Raw genomic sequence first — 6,000 nt, 5'->3', positions numbered from 1 at the left:
TGTCCATAGATTTTTCTAAATTTAATAATGGAAACCTCATCCAGTCCTTGGATGAGGTTTCATGAAAAATGCAAAGTCTGCCTACCTGGCCAATTCGCCTGCTCGCCCGCCAACTATAAGGTTGGATGGACCACGAAAAATTGGAGACAATTGCAACTTCAGTTACACTAATTGGCCTCTCAATTGTCGGCAGATGTGCTTCCAACCTTTGCGCGCGCCCGCTGATCGAAATATCATGTGAGTGCGGGATGATGCCAGGACGCTTGCCTGACACCATCTCATGCGATTTTGCCTCCGATCAGGTCGGGCGTGCGCCTGCCTGCCAACTTAACAATTCTACCCTATGCTTTTGATTATGCGAATAGTATGAAGGTTCTTCAGTTCGTAAAACCAGGACAATTTTGAGTGCAATATACACCCAGATTACTGATTGGATCCAAAGTGGAAACTCTTGGCCCATGCGTTTGCATTTGAACAAATACAACCATGAAAATATAGGTTGAGGCATCTTTAGTGTTCTTAGCTTTTCACTTGGTTGATGTGAAATATAAGCCTGACTCTCCATTAGTCCTTGCAAGAAGTAGCCAAGAGCAGTCTTCGCCAGCCTGAGACTGGTGCAAAACTCTCAGAACACTTTGTGTATGGAGCCAGAAGGCAATGTTTGTCCAGTGACCCTCAGCCTACAGTAAATAAATTGTCAGATGTCACATCCTTGGATCAGAGACTACACAGAAGCAGACGATATACTCCTTAGAAGACCTGAGCACAGACAGAAGTGTCAAGTTGAATACATTGTTAAGTGAGCATTTGTTAGTTCTATTTTCAAACGCTAGTATTTGCAATCACAATAGGGTTCTTGAAGAGGCAGACAACCATAGTGTAAGCCTCATACAAGAAATCAATGCCATCTTTAAGAGAATTGTGACTTGTCTTACTCTGAAAAATGGGTCAGCCATTGTCTTTACCTTTTCTTAAATCTTTACGATGCAGCAGCTGTGGACAAGATAAGCATTAGGAGCAGTCCTTGTCACATGCACGAAGACTTTGATGTTGTTGGAGGTCAGCTGAAGAGTGAAGTAATTAACGTCCCTGTGTTTCATTCATCCATGCTAAAAAATATCAGTGCAGTTGCTGCATTACCCCTCGTGAAATTCAGTTGACACTGAGGAAGGACAAAAATTGGAGTATTTTTGTGAAGATGTGCCAAAAGCAATGCTGGAGGAAATTATTTGGTATCAATTAAACTTTAATTGGTCTTCACAAGTCTGCTAGCATAAAAAATAAAATTCTACCCCAATTTGGAAGCATGGTAGAGTTCTGTGCAATGGCAGTTGTTATTGCCAAGTTACATTTTATTGATCTTTGCCAGGTTTAATGTCAAAGGCAAAATCTGAGTGGAGAACTCGGTGCCTGGAACTAACAGATTTTTTTTTTGTAATTTTATGTATTCATTCCAGGCAGGAATTTTTCTTCTCAATTTTTGCATGAACATCAGATGCATCATATAGTTTGTTAGGTTAGCACATCATTCATTGCATTGCCTGCTGTGTGCACCATTATTCTTGTATAGCTGTTATTCAGCGCCGTACCTCTGAGTTTTTGTGAACTGGTCATCAATTTTCTTTCACCATGCTTTCAATTGTTTCTTCCAAACCAAGTTACCAACTACAACAATAACTAGCATTTATATAGCACCTTTAATGTTGTAAACATCTCAAGGCACTTCACAGCTGTGAAGTGTGGGGATGGTGCACAGTGGTAATGTTATTGGACTTGTAATCTAAAGGCCTGGGCTAATGCTCAGGAAACATGAGTTCAAATCATATCAGCTGGGAAAATTTAAATTCAATTAATTAATAGATCTGGAATAAAACGCTCATCGCATTAATAATGATCATGAAACTACTGGGGATTGTTGTAAAAAACCCATCTGGTTCACTAATGTTCTTCAGGAGAGGAAATCTGCCATCCTTACCTGGTCTGGCCTACATGTGACTCCACACCCACAGCAATGTTAAGGCCAATAAAATAACAGTTAGCGCTATTATCAACACTGCCCTTCAAACCTTAAGGTTGGCGGGCAGGCGAAGAGCCCCAGCGGCCTTCACGTTTTTCAGGAAACCTCATCCACGGGCAGGATCAGGTTTCCTGAAGGTTTTATAAAATGAATAAATATTTTGTCACAATTCATAAACATGCCCCAGTTCATGTGACGCTGTCACATGAGGGGACATGTCAAAATAATTTTTATCCCTCTTTATTTAAATATTTCAATGTGAACTTAATCTCCCTGAGGCAGCTCCGTGCCTCACGGAGATTTCTGCGCTCTTTTGTGCGCATACACTAGGCGGGCCTTAATTGGCCCGCCCATGTAAAAGGGCAGCGATCAGCTCTGCATCCACCCATACCCGCTCCCGGCTGGCCCACCCGACAGGCGGAAAATTCTGCCCCCGGTGTAGCATAAGGTTGTTTGCCATAGCAGGGGTTAATGTGGGACTGGATAACAGTACTGCCCACAGTGTAGGGAGTCACATGATACTGGACAGTGTACAGTCGTAGTCTAGCAGAAGCCAGCACAGCGATAGTACCTAGCCAGGGCTATATCTTGGAGATGTATATAGTTACATGTTATCAATAAACACCTAATATTCGACCACACAAGCCTCCAGACCTTTCAGTGAGACACCAAACAAACTCTTACAAGCAATTCAGTTCAGGGGGAATTAGGGATGGGCAATAAATTTTGGCCTTGCCAGTGAGGTTCACATCCCAAGAATGACTAAAAAGAAGAAAGGAGTGAAATGGAATTTGACACCAAGCTACCTGAGATTTTAGGACAGGTAACTGAAAGCTTGGTCAAAGAAATAGATTTTAAGGAACATCTTCAAGGAGAGGGAGATGCAGAGAGGTTCATTGAAGGAATTCCAGAGTTTGGGCACCAGATACCAGAAGCCATATAGCCGTAAGGGTGATTTGATTAAAATCAAGGATGCTGAAGTGGCCAGAATTGGAGGACTGCAGAGATCTCAGAGCACGATAGGCTGGAGGAGGTGAAGAGACAGGGAAAAGTGAAGCCACAGAGGGATTTGAAAACAAGGCTGAGAATTTTAAAATTGAGGCATTGCTGGAACAGGAGCCAATGTAGGATAGTAAGTGCTGATATGTGAATCGAACTTGGTGTGAGTTAGGATACGGACAGCAGAGTTTTTGATGAGTTCAAGTTTATGCAGAGAGGAAGATGGAAGGCTAGCCAGGGGAGATTGGAATAATCAAGTCCAGAGATAACAAAGACGTAGATGATGGTTTCAGCAGCAGATTAGTTGAGGCTGCAGGGCAGAGGCTGGCAATGTTTCGGAGATGCAAGTAAACAGTCTTGGTAATGGCATAGATATGTAGTCAGAAACTCATCTCTGGGTCAAATAGGACACTAAGGTTGTGAATTGTCTGGTTCAACCTCAGACAGTGACAAGGGGGAGGGATGGACCCAATGGCTAGGGAAAGGAGCTTGTGACGGGAGCTGAAGCCAATGGCTTTGGTCTTCCCAATATCTAGTTGGAGAAAATTTCTGCTCATCCAGGACTGGGTGCCGGACAAGCAACGTGACAAATCAGACAATGGAGGAGCTGCAGTGAGTGTTGGTGAGGTAGTGCTGGGTGTCATCAGCATGCAGGTGGAAGCTAAGGTATATGTGGATGATGTCACCAAGGGGCAGCATGCGGATGAAAATAGAAGGCAGTGGGGGACTCCAGAGATAATGGTGCAGGAGCATGAAAAAAGCCATCACAGTTGATTCTCTGCTACAACTGGATAGATAATAAATGCTGTATTGTAGTTATATCAATGAATCTGTAATTCGTTGAATAGGTTCAGCAGTCTCAACGTACTAGCCCTTACTCTCTCATGATCAATGTATTTTCGTCCCTGCTGGTATATTAAGAAGTGATGGCTTCAAATTAATATCACATGAATATATCTCTGCAGTCAAAAGCTCCATTTTCTTGGCTGACATTGAGCAGAATTTTCCCAGAATTGCACTAAATGTGGTAGCGAGCGGGTAAAATGGAGGCCTACTCACCGACGAAAATGGTGGGTTTTCACGCCGTATCTTTCCAAGCCTGCCTCATTATTTATGCATTCCCGGGAAACACACCATTTCCATGGCGAGTGGGCTCTCATTCACCCTCTCGCCATCACCCCACTGTAGCATCACGCCGGCCGCCATCTTTAAAAAGCAGCCGCCAGCAAAGTGCTCATTGCCACCAGCTCACCACCGCTGCCTGGGAGACATGGCCAGCAAAGGCAAAAAGACTGCAGCCCCTCGCTTCAATGACTGGTCCCTTGAGCGACTGCTGGATGCTGTGGAGGCCCGACGGGATGTGCACTACCTCCGCTCTGGCCGCAAGATGGGCAGCAATGTCACCAACTTGTGAGTCAGTGGCAGTGGTGATCAATGCGAACACCTTGCAGAGGAGGACAGCCACCCAGTGCCAGAAAAGGATGAATGATTATCTCTGTTCCACCAGAATAAGTCACTCTTTTCATCACTCCCAACTCTCACTCTCATAAACCCATCACACATCCACAGGGCCCTCACTCACTGCCAGTGCAAGGAACATCACCATTCACTCTTATACAAACACCGTCATTGTCCTCATCCCATCCACGGGACCACTCACCATCCACACAGGCCAGGCATACTTATCATCTGGCCCGGCAGGAGTCCTGATACACTCTCCCCATCTCTATCCATGCAGGACAAACTGACTCACAACAGGAGGGAAAGGTCACAGAGGGATGCCGGAAATCAAAGTTCTGACAGAATTAGAAAACAGAGCCGTCCAGCTGGCCGGCGATGACCGGGACCAGTCCTGTGCTGATGGTGAGGTCGGCACTGCTCTACCAAGTGAGGATCCAGCAGTGCAACATCCATCAGACAACCATGCCGTGAGTGATGTGTCCTCTTTCATGTACTAATTAGCTCCCTTTGCTTTCGCAGGCACATCTGCCAAACAGCCGACAGAGTCCATGACCTAGGGTGTCCAATCAAACCCCGAAGAAACCTCTGAAAAAATCTCCGAAGAGGAATCTGGAGGCACCCTCCCTGAAGTCCCATCATAGCGCTCTCCCACACCCTCCACCAGCACAGAGACACACACCTCGTTGGTACCTAGCTTTAGAGTAGCCTCGGGATCACATTCTGGTGAGCACATCGCACTTTCTGATCCACAGCAGGGAGAGGCAGGGACTTCCCAGGTCCCCGACACTCGAAGGATTGCTGGAGGCTGGAATGTTGCTGAGTCCAAGTCAGATGATGAGCCTCTGGACTCGGTCATGTCACAGTTGCTGGAGCTGCAAAGGCAAGCTCGAGAACATCAGGAAGGGATGTCCGCTGCACTCCTCAGATTGCAAGGCACAATGGAGGAGTCCGTCCATCTTCAGGCTGAGGTGATAGCGCCAGCATTGCAACGCACTGAGGTCAACACTGACATGATGGGGCTGCCATGGAGAACTTGGTCCAGGACGTCACTCCTGGACTGCTGCGCAGGCTCAACTCCATCGCTGACGCTATAGTTGGCCTCCAACATTGTGTACGCGATAGGGGTGTTGGGCAGCTCGATCTTACTCCAGCTACCCCTTCCGCTCACGGAGTCAGCCAGGGGCCCTCAGGCACCCATAGGGAGGAGGATCAGCAGGTGCACACTCAGGCCATCCACCCAGGTGACTCTGGGAGTGAGCAGCCCATCCATATCCCCTCTTCCTGTGACCTCCGCAGATCCAGCTTCACAGGCCGAGGAGGGTGCCACTGCCACACAACAGGACCCCAAAAGCAGGCCGGGGCCCTCCAAGTCTCAGCCCTCCAGAGGACGCTTGACAAGTCATCACAGACAGGGTGTCACTGTCAGCAGGCTGCCTCCACCTCCGCTGTGGATGTCTGGGCAGCAGGGTTAGGAAAGTTAGGTAAAAGTAGTTGCACAGCCTGGCCATAGGTATTGACCACTT

This window comes from Cetorhinus maximus, chromosome 20 (assembly GCF_964194155.1).
Source record: "Cetorhinus maximus chromosome 20, sCetMax3.hap1.1, whole genome shotgun sequence".
Classification (NCBI taxonomy): domain Eukaryota; kingdom Metazoa; phylum Chordata; class Chondrichthyes; order Lamniformes; family Cetorhinidae; genus Cetorhinus; species Cetorhinus maximus.
Note: the sequence above shows the minus strand (reverse complement) of the source record.